Here is a 20,042-nt window from a genome sequence, read left to right as displayed (position 1 = left end):
GATTTCATCCTGCATCCTGACCCATATTGATCTTTGGAAAAGGCCTTTCTGGATCCCTGAGCCAGCTTTAAGTCAGGTGGAGAAAACTCCATGGCTGTGATTCAACTCACTCTTTTCCCATCCTCCCAACAGCCCCTCTTCTAGTTTCCCTGGGCCGCCCCCTGGCCTTCCTGACTTAACGAGTTTTATCTTTTCCCTGTTGTTCCCAGCAGAAAGTCTTGTGCTACACTCCACCTTATAACTGGGCTCTCAGCTAGGCCTAAGCCAGGGGATTTAAACTAAGGGCCTCCAAGGTAACAAGGACCTACTCCTCAGAAGATATATATATATATATATATATATATATATATATATATATATATATATATATATATATATTGTATGTATATATATATGTATATATATATATATATATTTTTTTTTTTTTTGGTCCGGTCATGGGGCCTGAACTCTGGGCCTGGGCACTGTCCCTCAGCTTTTCAGCTCAAGTCTAGTACTCTACCACTTAAGCCACAGCACCACTTCCGGCTTTTTTCTTTTTGCTTATGTGGTGCTGAGGACTCGAACCCAGGGCCTCACACATGCAAAGCAAGTGCTCTACCACTGAGCCACCTTCCCAGCCCCATCAGAAGATAATTTTTATTTTCTTTTCAATAGGGACATCCAAACCAGAAGGGCCATCATTGGTGGAAATTGAAGCCGGGCACCAGTGCCTGTAATCCTGGCTACTCAGGAGGCTTAGATCTGAGGATTGTGATTCAAAGCCAGCCCAGGCAGGAAAGTCTGTGAGACTCTTATCTCCAATTAACCACCAGAAAAACTGGAAGTGGTGCGGTGGCTCAAGTGGTAGAGTGTTCACCTTGAGCTGAAGAGCTCAGAGACAGGGCTCAGGCCCAAAGTTCAAGCCCTACCACCACCAACAAAAATGGTGGAAATTGTTAGGTCTCCTAGAGGCCGAGGGTAGGGATGGGGGACCATGTCCCAAGCACCACAAGTAGCCAGTTAGTAATGTAGACCAATGAGAAATAGTTCATGATTCCTAAGCCAAGGTTCAGACCTTTCTCTGGTAACTCTCTTTAAGACCTCCCACTATTAACTCTCTAGAAACTTCCTCTCTTGGCTTCTCTTAGCCACTCCCAGCAACCTTTGACCTTGCTTTGTTGATTCATACTATTTTCATCTTCTCAGTTTTTAAAGGTCTGATAATCTTTCAATATTCCTCCCTTTCTGATTTTTTCTTTTCTCATTAAAACCCTCCTTTTCATAGATGCTTTATGTTAAGAGGTTTCTAGCATGTAGTGGGATATTGAATTACGTTACCTCAAGTGTCATTCCACTTGGAGCAACTATTTTGTGTGAAAATGTGAACATGGTTAACACTAACATAATATCTTTTTAGATCACTAATTATTAGATCTAATATGGCAAGCATGATGCCCTTCTGCTTAAGGAGAACACACAACAGTAACAAGCAAGTTTCTTGTCTAGTAGGAAGATCAGTGTGTAATTCTGAAATCCGATTTGAACATTCAAGCTAAGTATTTTCAGCGTGCTTTAGATATCCATCTCTCTAATGACAGAGAAACAATACATTGGAGACACCTACAATGAGTCAGACACTGTCCCAAGTACTTTATACATATTAACTCATTTACTTCTCACAATGATTATGAGGTAATTAATATTTTCTGCCCCATATAGTTGGATGGAACTGAGGCACAGGGAAGTTATATAATTTACTCAAGATCAGGACTATGAAAGAGCTGGAATTCAAATCCAGAAGGCTACATGCCAGACATTATGTGTGTGTTAACCACTATACATATTTTGTGTGTGTGTGTGTGTGTGTGTGTGTGTGTATGCGTGTGTGCGTGCACGTGCTGGTTCTTGGGCTTGCACTTAGGGCCTGTATGTTATCCTTGAGATTTTTGGCTCAAGGCTAGTGCTCCATCACTTGAGCCACAGCTCCACTTCTGGTGTTTTGGTAGTTAATGGGTGGGGGGGGGGGAGATAAGAGTCTCAGGGATTTTTCTGTTTGAGCTAGTTTTAAACTGTGATACTCAGATCTCAGCCTCCTGAGTAGCTAGGATTATAGGCATGAGCCATCGGCACCCAGGCACGTATGTTTTTTTAAAATTTTTTGGCACATATGTTTTGAAGCTCAGAAAGGATTTTTGTGTACCTCTCATGTGTAACTAACTGCGCCTTATACCCTACATAGGAGACTGCCAGAATGTTCTCCTCCCCTCCCCTCAGTATGAGGCATGTCTCGGCTTTAGCTTTTGCATACCAAGAATGGTTAGGAGAATGAGGAAACTTTTTAAAGAGATTGATGTTGCCATAAAGAAAGATGTTGAAGTTACAATAAGCAATAAAATGTAATGTTTCAGTTAAAGTAATGAGAAGGGAGGAGAGGAAAAGAGGGAAAAGGAGATGAGAGAAAGAGATTAGGAGTCTTATGGAGCACTCGGAAATTATAAGCACAAATTACACAAAAGAAAATAATTAAAGGAAAGGTTCAAAATAATTGTGATAGCATTTCTTCTCAACTTAAACTATAGATTAAGTACAAAGTACAATAGGGTTTTTGTCTTACTTTGAACTGGACAATCTGTTCGCAAAATTCTCTTGGAAGAGCAAAAAGTGGCCAGAAATAACTAGGAAATTAATTTGAAAAAGTGCAAGGCCAAAGAACTTGCTCTATCAGATGTCAAAATTTGTTCTCAGAATATGCAGTAAAGAAGACAGTACAATTCAGGGACAGACAGACAGACAGACAAAATACAGAACACAGCCCTGGCCCACCCATGCTCTGAAAACAATGTAGGGTGGAAATGATGTTATAGATTAGTGTGGAAAGGAGAGACTATCTGATCCACACATTCTAGGAACAGCTGCGGTCTGTACAGAAAACATAAAAGTAGATCTATACATTAGATCAATCCTAATCAAATGACAAAAATTAAAAAGTAAAATTTTAAAGTATCATATGAAAGTATTAAGCATGGGGCTGGGAAGGTGGCTCAGTGGTAGAGCGCTTGCCTTGCATGCCTGAGGCCCTGGGTTTGATTCCTCAGCACCACATAAAGAAAAAAGCTGGAAGTGGCACTGTGGCTCAACAGCACCCAAGCCCAGAGTTCAGGCCCCATGACTAGACCCCCCCCCCCGCAAAAAAAGAAAGTATTAAACATTTTTATGACCCCATAATAATTATTTCATTAAAAACCACAACAAATCAAACAATCAAATAACAACAAAAACCCTCAAACACATAAACATAGAGAAATAAAAGCTGCAAAAAGTTGATAATCTTGATTATGTGAAACTTAACTTATTTCTATTAAAAGCCACTGTAGCAAAGTGGATTTTTAATTATATAGCTGGGAGAAGATATTTGCAATGAATATGACATATATACAAATCTCAAATTAATAAGAAAAAGATGACATAGAAGGGGAATAAGCAAAGAAACTAAACTATAAATTCATTGGAGACAATAACATAAAAAGATGTACACTCTCACTATTAATCAAAGAAAAACAACTCAAAGCAACAGTGAGATACTTCACACCCACCAGATCAGCAAAAATGTGTGTCAGCTCATGCCAAATGTTGGGAAAGAGCAGTTAAATCATGGAGTCTCATTCATCACTAGTGGGATTGTAAGTTGATCCAAGCATGACAGAGAACATTTTGGCAAGAACTAGCAAAGTTGAAAGTGATTGAATCCAGAAATTCCACTTCTAGATCAACAGACAGAAAGACATCTATGAAGGTGTTCACTGCCACACTGAAAACAACCTAAGCATCCATCAACAACAGGACAGATAACAACATTGTATTTTGGTAATACAATGGAATACAACACCAGGTGTCAGCAGAGATAAAAATCTCACTATTGTCAGGCTAAGGGAGAAATTGCACACTGCAGATTATAATACTCTGTATGTATATGATTATGTGTTATGTCATATGAAGTATTATGAAAAGTTCTAATAGTTTTTGTATAAAGTTGAAAAGCTTGCATCGTGTTTTATAATGTCTGTGAATTCATAAAATGCAGTAATAAGATACATGCAGGAAGGTGATTCAGAACTGGGCTTCGCTATGGGAAGTGAGGGATGGGATTAGGAGGCCTAGAGACAGGCACTCAGTTGTAATTCCAATATTTACTTACTTTCAAGTAAAAGCGATGAAGCAAATAAGGTGATGTGTTAATATTTGCTAAATGGATGTCGCCATCATGGATACTACTAATAAATGTTCCTTTCAGGAAGAGGATTGCATCTCCTATCCATTTGGAAGGTAGGGGTAGCCCAGAAGCTTCCTTTGGCCAGTGAAATATAAATGAAATGACCTCAAGAGCCAATTCCATACTGACTGATGTCTCTCAGACAGAAAGCTTAGCTCTGCTTCAGAGAAATGTAAATGGAGTTGTGATGAATGCAACTGTTGCTGACTCTTGGTGTGGCTTTTTGAAAGCTCATTTTACATTCTCTGATGTGTCTGACCAGCACCTGCTCTCCAATCCCCACTGATCAACCACTGTTTGTCCCACCCGGAGCTCACCTCCCCAGAGAGTTGTCAAGCAAACTTTCCCACACCTGCTAGCCAGCCCAGGTTCCCTTTCAGAGCTGCCTGCAAGTCTCTTCCCCCCCCCCCCAACCCCACTCCAACCCCCAGGGACTAAACGCCCTGGCCTGGGAGGGGTAGGGCAGGAAGAGAAGAAAGAGAAACTTGCATCCTCAGCCAGTTTTGTTGTGTGCCCTGTGTAGAGAAACCTAAGAAGAGCCTGACATGCGATGCCTTTGAGAAGTTCTGTGGAAAAAATGACATCATCACCAACCCCTCCCCCCCACCCCACCTTTTTTCCAGTGGGAGTGTGAAATAAATAGACTGACACATTTTCCAGTCAGGGAGCGATTCTGGAGAGCAAGTTTACCTTGGCATAAGAGCTCAGGTGGGGCTGTGAGAAACCTTATCTGTGCCTGCCCAGTAAACCAGGAGCTGTAATCTCCCCAGAGCCTTGGCCACCGAGCAGGTGACACAGAGAGGCAGGTGAACAGGGCAGGTGAGCCAGCTTTGGACTGGCCAGAACCACTGTCGAGCCAGACTGGCCCAGGATCACTTGGGTTAGGTCAATATTGTTTTTAATTTGATGGGCAGAACTGAATACTAGTTGCCAAGTGAAACGCTATCAAACATTCCTGTCCTTCAAATAGAAGACTTTCAAACATGTGCATATGGGAATCTCATTGAAAACGTGGGCTCTGATTCAGCAGGACTGGGTGGCCAGAAATTGCCTTCCCATCCAATTTGCCAGCACTTCAGGTGCTGATGGAGGGATCAGTGTGTGGGTCACAAGGAACCAGCAAAGTTGTAAAGACTGTTCAGATGACTGGGTTTTGCATAAATGCGTTCCCCTTCAGGCTGCACTGAGACAGGATACAGGTGCTGGACCAGGTGTTTTCTATCTTCTCTCTCTGTTAACTCTTCACATCAACTCTGTAAGGTGGCTGTTGTTAATCTCGCCCCCTTGTTGGCAGGCAAGGGGATGGAAGAGGTTAGTTCATGCTTTCTACATGTCATTTTTTGACAGATTTCATTGCTATCTTTATTCCCTTCCTGGTGATCTGAAATAACCCAAAGACAAAGGATAATAGATACTCTGTGGTAGCGATGGGTGTGGCCTTCTCAACACCTGGGCATGAATAATTCCTTTTGTACAGAATCATCAGGGCCAAGCACAAAGATTCAGGGATCCTAGTATCAGCGTTTGACTTACCAAGGCCTAGCATCAAGAGACAGTTGCTCAGAAAGGTGGACCTGTCTGTTTTTCAAATGCCTGGTGCTGATGTATTTGGCTCTAGGACATACAGTTGGAGAAAATTCTTAATACCAGGAAGAATCTCTTTGATGTGTCAGCTTGGAAAGAATGCCTGGTGCAGGCCATTCAGGACCACAGGAGAGCAGCAGCAACAGAAGCCTCAGCTTGTGGAAACACCAAAAGAAGGCCACGAAGAACTGACTGACCCATGTGGAGGTATTAAAATACTTTGAAGATGCTTGCCTCACGTGCATGAGGCCCTGGGTTCGATTCCTCAGCACCACATAAGCAGAAAAAAGCCAGAAGTGGCGTTGGGGCTCAAGTGGTAGAGCGCTAGCCTTAAGCTGAAGAGCTGATGGACAGCGCCCAGGCCGAGTTCAGCCTCCCACAACTGACAAAACAACAACAACAAACCTTGAAGAACTGCAATATAACTTGCAAAACTCTTCAGCTCTCAGCAGGAAGCTTGCATCATTTCTGGACTACAAAGGGGCAGGGGGCAAGGTAGCCTGGTTGGCTGCTCCTAGCCCTAGGGTTACATTCAGGAAAACTCTGGGAAAAAATGCTTCCTCCAACCACTCCCCCTCCCCACAAGATCTGGGAAGACCTGAGCTTTAATGACCACTTAGCAAATGGAGCTGTTCTGAGAAGAATTTGCGCTGTGGGCTTTGTGCAGTACCTTCCCACCTACACTGGCCAAATCCAAAGCTCCCCCACCCTCAACAAAAAAAGGCATATTAATGTTGGTCTTTATATATTTCATTGTTCCAGAATGGCTTTGAGGTATTCTATATAAAATAAACTATATAAAATAAAGCAAAGGGTTTTTTTTTTGTTTTTAGTGTGTGTGTGTGTGTGTGTGTGTGTGTGTGTGTGTGTGTGTAAGTGTATGTGTGTGTGTGTGTACTGGTAATGGGCCTTGAACTCAAGATTGGGCATTTTCCTTTAGCTTTTCACTCAAGGCTGGCATCCTACCACTTGAGCAATACCTCCCTTTTTGGCCCTTTGGCTGATTAATGGAAAGTCTTGAGATTCTTATCTCCACAATCCTTAGATCTCAGTCTCCTGAGCAGTTAGGATTATAGGCATAAGCTGCAGCATCTGGATGTTTGTTTGGCCTGTTTTGGATTTTTGTTATTGTTGTTGTCTTTTGTTCTTTTGTTTTTCAAGGAGAGGGTATAAACAGAAGGGAAAATAAAGGCAGAGGAGGATCCTAAGTGCTTGCTGCCTCCCAGCATGTGTGAGCTCCTGTGCTCCTGGCACATTAAATTGAGCTTGGACATCCTGACCCTATAATGCAACCCCTGATCCTCTGACTCTATAAAGCAAAAGCTCAAGGAAAGGAGCTTCAAAGAAGCAGGTCGATTTTCAGTGCTGAGACCCCTAATGGCCTCTTAAGGGAGAATGAGAAGACACTTCAGAAAGTCCCAGGGCATGTGCTGCGGCAGCCCTACAGCAAAGCCTAGAGGGAATTATTTTCATGGGATGCTTCCTGTAACTCCTTCAGTGCAGGCAAAGGGTGGTGCGGATGCCCATGTCCAGCAAGAGCAAGTATGAAAGGCTTCAGAATGACCTGCTTTGAGACTCTGATGGTCCCCACCTTTCAGGGAATCTGAACCTGGTTCTCTCCAGGTCTTGTACTGACCTCATTCAATGCTTTTGAAAACAACTTGCTAGGGCTCTGAGCAAAGCTGCAGACATGGAAAACGGGCACAGAGTAGTTTCCATGGTGGAATTGAGAAGGACTAACAGGACCCTGAGCTGATCCTGGGCTTGCCATTCACTGACCGTGAACTTAGCAGCAGTTCTCCAAGTTGCAATATTCTGAGATGCACAGCAAACGAAAGAGATGCAATGAAGGAATACTGCAAAGTTCGGGGTCTGTGAAACACACAAAGGACCACCTAGAACCCTAGGCCCAGCTGTGGGCAACTCTTCTAGCTGGCAGCCTTTCCAAGTCTGCCTTGGTGGCAGAGGACTACCTCCCCAGCTCAAGGTCATGTCCTCCTCTCCTCTCCTCTCCCCTCTCCTTCTCTCTCCTCCTCTTCCCTTCCTTTCCCTCCCCTTAAAAACATGTGGTGTGTGTGTGTGTGTGTGTGTGTGTGTGTGTGTGTGTGTGTGTGTGTGTGTGTGTGTGTGTCAGTACTGGGGCTTGAACTCTGGGCCCAGGCATAGTCCCTTAGATTTTTTTTTGCTCAAGTCTGGCTCTCTACCACTTGAGTCATAGCTCTATTGTCAGCTTCTGGCTGATTAACTGGAAATAAGCATCTCACAGACTTTCTTGCCCTGGGATGGCTTCAAACCATAATCCTCAGATCTTTCTTAGCCTCCCAAATAATGAGCCAGTACTGCCTGGCTACTTTTGCCTTTTCAACATAGCCCATACTATGGACTGAGTGAGACCAGGGAAGAAAGGCCCAAGTATTGCATCCAGACAGGTACTATTTCTCCATGGGGTTGATCAAGGTTCATTGGCCTGCATCTCCAGTGGATCCCTTTATCACCCCAGTTGGCCTCTTTCTTTCTGAGAGGTTGATCCAGGTCCTGCCTCCTCAGCTCCTGCTTCTTCAGAGCCAAGCACCCCCATCACAGGCTTCCACATGACCTTTCAACAGAAGCCTTAGCGCTACAGACCTGAGAGCTTGAGAAGCCATGGATATGATGATGGTTTGGCCACACACGTTGCCACGGCTACTGCACTGTATGCTGTCACACATGGAAGTCCCATGGGTGTCACCCTCTTCTTCTCAACCTGCCCTTCCAGACAGCTTTTCCAGCTGGTGATGCTCTTTTCCAGTTACTCCGGATCAAGATCTCCAAGCCTATTTCCCTTCTGTCTCCCTTTGGCTCTCATACTTACAGTTCAGAAGCCTGGTCTCTACCTTGTCACTCACCCGCACCCTCACCCACCTCTCCTGGACACTCCCTCTCTCGGGGTCATGTAGTGGGCCCTTGGTAGACCCTCCTTCCTCCCTAGTGGCCAGTCCTGTCATGTGATGCCCCCTCTGCTGTCTGCCCTCCTGGGGTCACTGCTCTCTAGAGGGAAGAGCATGCCGTATTGGAGGCAGGCCCATCCTGCATACCCATTTCATTGGCGGGTGTTGGAAACACCCAAACAAACATAAGGTGGTAATGCAATTGGAAGTGTAGAGCCTGTGTGGACATGTGAAATGCCAGCAGATCAGGGTGGCTTGTTGACTAGCTGGCACTCCATACTAGGGTAGCCTTTCCTTTTCTTTCATCGCATTTTCCTTTCTTTTCTTTCTTCTCTTTTTTCATGGTTTGAATTCAGTGTCTCCAGCTGTCTTGGTACACTTGCTCACTGAGCCATACTTTCAGCCCAGACATTTGCTTCTTAATGGGAGGTGGGATCCTGCAGACTGGCTTCAGATTGTGAACCTCTAGACCTCAGCCTCCTGAGTAACTAGGATTGCAGGTGTGATGCTCCAGCAGTCAGTTTAGGGTATTTTGTTAATATTCCTATTGAACCAACTTTAAGATGCTGAAGGCAATACCATTGGCTACATGTACAGAAGGGCAAGCTGTGAGGGTGGAGACTTCAAGCCTGCCAACAAAAATCAGTGTCACCTCCCTGTACTGCCATACACATAGGTCAGCTCTCACTCCTGCAGGCTAGTACACAAGGTGTCACCAATATAAGAGAAATACACCGATGAAGTACGGTTATTCTACATGGCCTCATTCTCCTCTACAGCTGACTTGGCTTCCTGTTCAGAAATCAAGAAAGCGGGCTGCTTCCTTTGCCCTGTTTGCCTGCTAAGCAGCAAAATGGAGCAGTCAGTGTGGCTTTTTACTTCCCCTCTTCCTTGCTCCATATTCAAGTAGATCCAATCAAAGGAAAGTTAATGCTGCACCTTTCTGCTAAGCAAGCTAAGACTGGTCATATTGTGCCTTAAGCTGAGGGTGGGGAATATCAGGGCCATTTTACAGATGACTAGGTGAGGTCTGAAAAGAGAAGGGAGCTGCTGTTTCTTGTTAAAAATGCAAGGTATAGTCTGGAGGCATAGTTTGAAGGCAAACCAAGCAAGCCCAAGATCCCAGTTTAAAACCCCAGTAGAACAAAATACAAAACAAAACAAAAACCAAAAGAAGAATGCCAGGAAATACCTTATCTGGTATGCAGCCCTTTATTTTTTGGTAGTACTAGGGTATAAACTCAGCACTTTTTTGCTTGCTAGGCAGGTGCTCTACCACTTCATCCACAACCCCAGACCTTTTTTCTTTATATTAGGAATAGAGTCCTGCTTTTTCCCCAGGCTGACCTGGATTTTGGTTTTCCTATTTGGGCTTCTGATTCCTGCACAGCTGGGGTGACAGGCATGCTCAGCTTTTTATTGATTGAGATGGGATCTATCTGAATTGTGATTATGGATTGAATCCAAACCTAGACCTTTTCATTTTTTTTTTTTTCCGTCAGTCGTGGAGCTTGAACTCTGGGCCTGAGCGCTGTCCCTCAGCTCTTCAGCTAAAGGCTAGCACTCTACCACTTGAGCTACAGCGCTACTTCCAGTTTTCTGGTGGTTTATTGGAGATAAGAGTTTCATGGACTTTCCTGCCAGGTCTGGCTTTGAACCTCCATCCTCAGATCTCAGCCTCCTGAGTAGCTAGGATTACAGGTGTGAGCCACGGGCACCTGGCTGTGACCTTATCATTTCTTTTCTTTTTTTCTTCTCTGCCTCTTATATGCTGGGATTACAGGTCTGTACCACCATGCTCAGTTCTCTCTCTCTCTCTCTCTATGTATATATTATATATATATATTTGGGGGGGGTCCGGTTGTGGGGCCTGAACTCTGGGCATGGGTACTGTCCCTCAGCTCTTCAGCTCAAGGCTAGCGCTCTACCTCTTGAGCCACAGCGCCACTTCTGGCTTTTTTCTTTTTGCTTATGTGGTGCTGAGGAATCGAACCCAGGGCCTCATGCATGCAAGGCAAGCGCTCTACCACTGAGCCACCTTCCCAGCCCCTATATTTTCTTAAGTGGAGAAATGAGGAGGGTTTCTGGAGATGAAGACAGCAAGATGAAAATAACACTAGGAATGTGCATGAAGGACCCTCAGCAGGATCACAACTGTCATTGGTGTACTCTGTGGCCACCCCAGATAAAAAAGAGCTGGTGACTACACACAGGAAATGACGCCACCCTGGACGCACACAAATTGCTCCTGTTTTTCCAGGACTAACATCAGAAGCGTCAGAGCTAAGGTCCTGGGGACATCACTATGCTTTCCTACTTTTCCTTTCCCGAGGAGAGCCAGCAGAAGAGTCTAGTGCTCTGTAAGGGCAGGGCCAGAATCCTGAGGGCAAGAACCCTCTGTAAGGGTGGGAGGTGTACATGGCCAGCTGCCCCACCATCCTCAGTACCTAGGGCCAAGAATATTAAACAAGGCCAAAAGGTATTGCGTTACTCCTCTTGTGAGTCTTCAACCTGTGCAAAGCCTCTGTTGCTTCCTCAAGCACGAGAGATGCCAGGTGCCTTTTGTTCAGTTGTCACCCAGCTGGTGCAGCAAGGCCAGGGCCTCTTCTGGACACACCTGGATAGGGTAGTAGGCTCCCAGGAAAGGCACTTGAGAGAATCACCTTAGGTCAAAAGCTCCTCCTCCTCTTCCTTGCCTCCCCTCCTCCTCCTCATTCTCTTCTTCTTTCTTCTAAGAGTTGTTCCCCTCCTGCTCCTTCTCCTCCTCCCCATCCTCCTCCTCCTCCTCCTGCTCCTCCTCCCCTCCCTCCTCCTCCCCCTCCTCCTCCTCTTCCTTCTCCTCCTTCTACTTGTGCTGGTATCAGGGAAGCCTGGGTGCTGTCCTTTAACTGTTTCTGACACTTTACCACTTAAACCACAGCTCCAATTCTGGCTTTTAGGGTGGTTCACTGGAGATAAGAGTCTCATGTATTTTCCTGACTGGGTTAGTTTTGAACCCCAATCCTTAGATCTCAGCATCCTGAGTAGTTAGGAGTCCAGGCATGAGGCATTAGCACCCAGCTGTTTCATTTGTTGGTGGTGGTCATGGGGCTTGAACTCAGGGCCTGGGGATTGTCCCTGGGCTTTTTCTCTCAAGGCTAGCACTCTCACGCTTTGAGCCATGGCCCCACTTCCAGTTTTCTGGTGGTTAATTGTAGAGAAGAGTCTTATGGCCGGGTGCTGGTGGCTCACGCCTGTAATCCTAGCTACTCAGGAGGCTGAGATCTGAGGATCGCAGTTCAAAGCCAGCCCGGGCAGGAAAGACCGTGAGACTCCTATCTCCAATAAACCACCAGAAAACCAGAAGTGGCGCTGTAGCTCAAGTGGTAGAGGGCTCGCCTTGAGCTGAAGAGCTGAGGGGCAGGGCCCAGGCCCAGAGTTCAAGCCCCACGACTGACAAAAAAAAAAAAAAGAGTCTTATGGAATTTCCTTCCTGGGGTGGCTTGAAACTGTGATCCTCAGATCCCAGCCTCCTAAGTATGCGTACCTGGCCCAGCTGTTTCTTCTTAAAATGAAGAAACATATTTTTTCAGCCCCCCTTTTCCTCTTTAATCTTTGGAGCTAATACACCGAAATATTGTTATCACATTATTGCTAGGGTTAAGGGATCCAATCATCCCTCTCCAGAAGGGCCAGTGACCCATGAAGAAAGTCATCTCCTCCTACGTGTGCCCACTGATGGTGCACATCCCAGACTCTCTAAGGAGAGCCCCCTCCTTCCTCTCTGTCATCACGGCCTATCCCGGCTCCTGCATTGGACAGCCCTCCCCTCTCTACTGACCCTGCCTGAAACCCCACCTTAGATCAAACCTTTGCGCCAGTGCTACATGTCACTCATTCTCACAATAGTGTGAATTTATTTGTTAGATCCAGTTCTCTGCTTAGCAGCTTCAGGAACCCAGGGAGCCACAGGATGGAAGTTTCAGTGGAAAAGAAAAGGGGTATGGGGGAAGCTTGAGAGGCTGCTAGGAAGGGAGGAACAAGTTCCTGAGGTTAGGGTCTGCAGAGAGGTGTGAAACCAGTGGGGATTCAAAGGGAAGTCTCAGAAGACACGGGTCATATAAACTACAGTTGACTTACTTAACACTTCTGCCCAGGCCCCTCCCAGCTGGGAAACACGGCGCTGACATTATCCCAGTGAAAACAGGTGAAAGAAGTTGGCTTGACTAATAACAGCGACAGATCTTTTTTGGCTCGTAAGAAATTTTTCATAATCCCTTACGCAGAGCACAAGGCCCCTTCCTACCGTTAGTTATTCAATTGTGGTTGCAGGGGGCTCTAGTCCCTCTTCCCAGGGTTCTCTCTGCTCTCTTCTAGTTCCTGGTATGCCCCTGGCCTTTCCTACCCATGAGCCTTCACTCACTCCATTCTCATCAACAGAATGGTCCTTCTCCAACATCTACCTATCCTTCTAGGCCCCTCAACAGGCACCCTCCTCCTTTAACTGTTCCTGCTACCATTCACTCAATAGCTATGATGGAGCTACTACTGTGTGCTGGGTAGTAGAGTTACAGCAGGATGCAACCAGCACAATTCTTTCTCAGACAGAGCTTACGACCTTGAGGTCAGCACCCCTCTTCCTAGCCTCTCTTCTAGGCAGACCTAACCCATGTCACATGACCAGGGTCTGGGTTGTGGCAGTTTGTAGACAGTATTACAGGAGCTAGCTAGCATCTCTGTCCTGTCTCCCCAGTGTTTGACCTTCTGCCAAGAAGCAGGGTCAGCTCTTCCTTTCTTTATAACAGGAACTCAGGCAGCAATCCATGGGAAGCCTAGAGGGTGTGACTCAGCTGCACCCTGTACTTGCCGCTGTGCTGCTTCTTCCGAACTTCATGATCTTTAGGCATCATTGGATGCCGTTGAGGGAATTTGTTGTTGTTCTTATTCATGGTGGTGGTGTTTTATTGCCAGTACCAGGGCTTGAACTCAGGGCCTCACTGACTTGGCCTCTTTTGCTTGTGGCTGGTGCTCTACCTCTTGAGCCATGCTTCCAGGACAGACTTTCTGCTGGTTCATTGGAGGTAAGTGTCTCACAGACTTTTGTTGTCCTGACTGGCTTTAACTAGAGATTCTCAGATCTCAGCCTCCTGAGTAGCTAGCATATAGACATGTACCAGTGATGCCCAGCTATGATGTGGGTTTTTGTCATTGTTGTTGTAATGTTTTGAGACAGGGCCTTGCTGGGAAGCCCAGGCTGGATTGAAATTCACTCTGCAATCTTCATGGCCTTAAACTCCCTCCTGCCTTAACCCGAATGCTTATGCAGACTATTTGCTTCCTTGGGCTGGTTTTGCAGGTGATAAAGATGGGAGAGAATAAAAGTCCTCCTAACTTTATTCTTTGTCAGCACCGCCTCCTGCTTGGCAGACAGTAGGCACTGATGGATGCCTGCTGGAATTGTTGAAAGGGCAGGGAGGTGTATCAGACACCCAGCTATCTGATTCCAAGGCAGGCGTGTGTGGTGTGATCCACACCACAGACTCCAACAGGCTAGGCAGGCTCGGGTTTCTGTCCAGCTTGCAGGCAGCGAGATGATGCTCAGGAGGAGCCCTTTGTAGGACTGGCCACTGCCTGTTCCTCCAAGGAGGGGCAGGGGTATGAAATCGGCAGAGACCAGCTGTCCCTGGAGGAAGCTGGCCGACATCCTGTCTACCCGAAAAGAAAACTGAAAGTGGGTTTCTCCGGGGGAAACTGTTGGATTGTTTTCTTCTTTCTTCACATCCCCGCAGGTACAGTAGAGTTCGTAGTTACACGCAGGATGTAGAGAGCAGGTGACGGTGTCTATGTTGTTCTGTGAGCGGGCATTCCCATCTAATTTGAAGGAGCTTGCAGCTTTGCTAAGGGTTGCTCTGCTATGTGAGCATGTCCGGTGATAGTAAACCTCTCTTTTCTGGCTGTGGAAACACATTCCTTAGCGGATATGGAAGGAGAAAAGGCAAGATAGAGCCAGAGCTAACGCAGGAATGTACTTCCTTAATTGGACATGAGAGCCTTGAACTGGTTCCAGATGGAGTGTTTTCTTTTAGGGCCTGGACCCTTAAGGTTCCATAGTTTTCTTTCTCAAAAAAAAAATCCCTCTGGTTCAAAGGCCCCTTGATAGACATAAAGAAAAAGTCAGGGCTGAATTTCTTTGATATTTGGGAAGGCAAGAGTTTATGGGCAGTCAGATTCCAGGCTTCTTTTAAGGGCAGGAGGATTCTAGATGGAAAGAAGAAGGCGCCTTCTGAGATGGCCCAGAACAGGGAGCCCCCCAGACTTTGTACTGAGTCCTGAAGCAAACCACTTTTCTGGGCAGTTATAGAAGCAGTTCCTCTCAGCAACCCTATGACCTGAAAAGAGAGACGTCCATTGCCTGCTTTGATTGCATTAGGAATCCGAGATACAGAGAGGTCAAGTGTATTTATTGCTTGAGGACAAACAACAAGAGAAGTCAAAGGCTGGCTGTTTTTTGTCCGATGGGTTTTGGCTGTTTTTATTTATTTATTTATTTATTTTGGTGCTGGTACTGAACTCAGGGTCTGGAACTATCCTTTAGTTTTATCTTCTTGAGACCAGTGCTCTAACACTTGAGCCACAACTCCACTTCTGGCCTTTGCGTGGTTAACTGCAAATGAATCTCATGGACTTCCTGCCCAGGCTAGCTTTGAACTGCTTTTCCCAGATCTCAGCTCCCTGAATAGCTAGAATTACAGGAGTGAGTTGCTGGCACCTGTCTGCTTTGTATTGTCTTCTGCTCGTTTTCCAATGGCACAAGATCACATTTTGAGGTCTCTGTATTCATTGTGTGCCTAATACCCAGCTGAGTACTTCCTGGGAGGTACTGGTGGAGGTACAGGTATGAAGATGGTAGGACCAGAGCAGTAGCCTGATGTGGGCAGAGCCTCACATCAATCAGTGGAACTGAGAGGTTTGTGTACGAATGAGCAAAAGCCCAAAGTGGGTGCAATTAAATCTGCTAAACTCCCCCTTCTCTCCCAAACACTTAAAACAAGCCCTACATCTGCTCAGTGCTTTCCCATTTACCAAGTGTTTTCCCATCATTGTTTCATTTTGCCTTCTCATCAACCCACCCACATACATTCTTACCTTTCACATTTCTTACGTACCCAAATGAGTTTCACCAAAAAAAAAAAAATTGGACAGAAACCCTTCTTCTCCTACTCACTTCAAAACCAAACCAAACCAACCCCTAAAACTTCAACTGATATCCCAAGAGGCTCCACATCCCCAGGCAGGGTGGCAAACTTGTTTACTGTACCTGCCCTGCTCTGCTGAATAGAGAGTAGGAGTCCTTAGTCTTTGCTATTGGAACTAACCCTTTTGTAATTCACTTCATAGTTGAGCTGTTAAGACACACACACAAAAGCTATAGAGACCATGGTAAGTACAGTAGTGTGTGTGTGTGTGTGTGTATGTGTGTGTGTGAAACAGACTTTGGAACCAGCAAGTCAAATTCTGATCCAACCATTTGAGGGCCATGTGGCCATAGTTACTTACTTTCTAAAGTCTTGATTTCTTCCTCTGTGCAATGGAGTAATAATGCCTACCTCTAAGGTGTTGTGAGGCATGAGGTGGCAGCAGATCAGATCAGAAATGCTGTCCGTTTGTTTCCTCTTTTTTCCTCTTTGAGGTCAAACAACCACTTTGTGAAGTTCCTTATAACCAAACCAAAAGTACTAGCGAAAGTACCAGTTTCACCACAACTAGGCAACCTAAACACAACATTGTTTTCTGCAAGCCACAGGGAGATGTCATGTAGGTATAAATGTTGCTAAATGAATTTAGATGGAGTCTTTCTTAACTAGGTAAATAATTAGCTACATAGTTGTAATCACTGCACAGATGCAACTAAAGTAACTGACAACTTAAGTTCTTTAACTTAAGTTCTTTACCTTATTTATTTATTTATTTTGTGTGTGCTGGGCTTGAACTTGGGGCATAGGTGCTGTCCCTTAGCTTTTTTGCTCAAGGCTGACACTCTGTTACTTAAGACACACATCTAATTCCATCTCTCTGTGTGTGGAAATAAGAACCTCTTGGCTTTTGCTGTCCAAGTTGGCTTAGAACTTTGATCCTCAGATTGCAGGCTCCTGAAGATTACAGGTTATGAATACCTGTGTTTTGGTTACCTTTATTTTTAAAACATTTCTTTTTAAAAATTTTAGGCAAAGGGGAGAAGAAATTGCGAAAGTGGATTTATGTGATGTTGGAAAACAAGACAATTCTATCTGGATTTTTATTGAGGCTGAAGCACAAATCGACCCTATTATTGCTCCCCAGTAAAAACAGGTGGGAAGAAAGAGAGAATTGAGGGCTCTGACTGGGTGGGGGGAGGGGTTAGCTCACTGTCTGTATGTAATAGATGAAGTTCAACAAATATTGGCAGTAGACTGAGGAAGTTTAGTAAGACTTCATCTTGGCCTTGATCTCTGTTGCTGACTTCTTGGCCAATACAGCAAACCACTAGTAATTATAGTGGAAAGAACATTTGGCCATTGGTCTGAAGGTCCAACTTCCAGCAATCCTACTTCATAGCCTGGTGACACTGGATGTGCTATTTAATCTCTCTTAAGTGTCTTCTCACCTGTAAAATGAGGAGACTGGACTGGGCTATTTGGAAGGTTTCTTTCAGCTCTAAGGTTCTGGTGCTCTGAGTCACTTCACTCGCTTGTGTTTCTATTTCTTCATTTAGGGATAGAAATAGTCAATGCACTTCTTGGAAGTCCCTGTAGCTTTAGAGGTATAAGGAATGATGTGTGCAGAGCAATGTAACAGAGGGGAAGACTGAGTGTGAGAACCTTCCGGTTCCAGGCCCAGCGTAACTCATCTAGCCATGCAGTCTGGCAAGAGGCCTAATTAATTTCAGCCTCTACTTGCACCTCTGTAGATTAGGCACCAGAAATTGTGCTGCATGAAGCTCATCATCTTTCAGAAGCTGAGTTAATAAAAGTGCTTTGAAAATTTGTAAGGCACCAAGGAAAAGAGTAAACTGAGAATGGGCATGCTTGGGACACGCTGTGATAGCTTCCTTCAGCACCGCTCCTCCAAGATTTTCACATGAATGAGTCTGTGATCCCAGAGGAAAGACTAAGTGTAGATTGGGAGGATCTCAGCCAAGGCTGATTTTCACTGTAATTACTAATAAGTGATATGCAGCCAAAACAGGACCCCATACAGTTTTCCCAAGGTTAGGCAGCAGATAATTACCTCAGTGTACTCCAGTTCAGGGATTTATCCTGAGGCCAGGTCACTGTTAGGGGATGGGAGGCCTTAGGAGATCTTTGCCAAAAGGAGCTCATTTTGGCAGCACCAGAAATCCTAGCTATCCAGGAGACTGAGATCTGAGGATTGCAGTTCAAAGCCAGCCCTGGCAGACAAATTTAAAAATGTTTATTTAACAAACAACAAGCCGTAAGAGGAAGTATAGTTTAAGTGACAGAGTGCTAGCCTTGAGTGAAAAAGCTAAAGGATAGCACGTAGGCCCTGAGTTCAAGCACTAGTACTGGCACAAATAAAAAATAAATAAAAGAAACCCATTTTGACTCAAGGTGTGTGGTGGGGGGGACTGAAAGGGAGTGAGGTAGCTTTCTAAGTCTTGAAAGTGTCACTAGGTCAAAATGACAAATATGTAAAAGGTGTCTTGCTCAATGTCAAAGTGTCACGGCAGCTTCTCAACTGTAAGAGATTGGTTGCCTCGATCTCTGGCCAAAAGTGTCCTCCTGCTCACCCCGAACCTGGCTCAGACTCTCCTATGGAGGGCCCTGGAAAGCCCCAGCCTGGGATCCAGCTTTCCAAACACTAGCTTCTCCTTTGGCTCCTCAGATGACAAGTCACACCCAGCAATGACACTGAAAAGTTCCCCTATTCCTCAGAAAATTCACATTGTCCCTGTCCTTGGAAGCATGGCCTCCACCTGTACATGGTCCTGTGCATCACACATCTATTTCTGGCTTCACCTGAGTGATAGAGGCAGGCTCCTGAATGTTTCTGAGTGGAGGAGACAGCTTATCCTAAGCCTATATTTTATTAGGAAGTATGCTGTTTCTATTCAACTTGTATATGTGTAAATGCAATTAAAAATAGCAATTATTGCCAGGCACTGGTGGCTGACACCTGTAACACTAGCTACTCAGGAGGCTGAGATCTGAGGACCAACCTTCAAAGCCAGCTGTGGCAGGAAGTCTGTGAGATTCTTATCTCCAATTAAGCATCATAAAACAGAAAGTGGAGCTGTGGTTCAAAGTGGTAGAGTACTAGCCTTGACCAAAAGAGCTGAAGGACAGTGCTCAGGCCTTGAGTTCAAGCCCCATGACTGGCGAAAGAAAGGAAGAAAGGAAGGAAGGAAGGAAGAAAGAGAAAGAGAGAGAGAAAGAAAGAAAGAAAGAAAAAAGCACAATTATTTAAAAAATTATTACAGCTTTTTGGTGGGTCATGGAGCTTGAACTCTGGTCCTTGGTACTGTCCCTGAGCTCTTCAGCTCAAGGCAAGTGCTCTACCATTCCTCTTCTTCTTCAAAGACTAGGCCTCACTATATGGCTCAGCATAATCTGGAATTTGCTAGATAGCCCAAGCTACCCTGAAATTTATGAGCCTCCTGTCCCAGCCTCCAGACTGCTAAGCTATAGGTGTGTAATCTTACCTGGCTTTACAGTTCCATTTGCTGCACACATACATCAATTCAATACTCAAGTCTTTTTTTTTCTTTTTTTCAAATAACTGACTTCAAAGCAAATTCAATTTGGTTTAGTTTTTAGAAGCCCTATCCGATTTCCGCAGCTTCCTTTTCTTCCCGTAGGTCAAGGTTATAAAGCTGTTTTACAGGAGTAATTGAAGCCGAGGCCACAGAGGGGCAGCGCTGGGTGCCCAATGAGACTCTTCATCATCCGGCCCGGCTCTGGGGGCTGCGCCGCTTCACTGCCTAGAGCTGCAATCTCTGGGCAGTGTGTGCGGCTTGAGCCTGAACCTTTATTTCTGCGGTGACAGAACGAACCCTGGGGAGCAGCAGATCTGGGGAGCAGCAAAGGCTGGTGGAGTGTGTGCGCGTGTGCGTGTGTGCAATGGAAAAACCCTAGTAAGCCGCCACATCCTTTCTCCCATAAACAGACCCCTGCACAGGTCGCAGGGCTGCAGATGTCCCCTCCCCGCGGGCGCCGCGGACCCGCCTCTCTCCACCTCTCCGACCTTCTCACCGCTTCCTCCCCAGCTCCGTCTTCGTCTCCGTGCGGAGCATCCCGGGGATG

The sequence above is a fragment of the Dipodomys ordii genome, unplaced genomic scaffold (genome assembly GCF_000151885.1).
Source record: "Dipodomys ordii isolate 6190 unplaced genomic scaffold, Dord_2.0 Scaffold20, whole genome shotgun sequence".
NCBI lineage: Eukaryota > Metazoa > Chordata > Mammalia > Rodentia > Heteromyidae > Dipodomys > Dipodomys ordii.
This window is presented reverse-complemented; position numbering follows the sequence as displayed.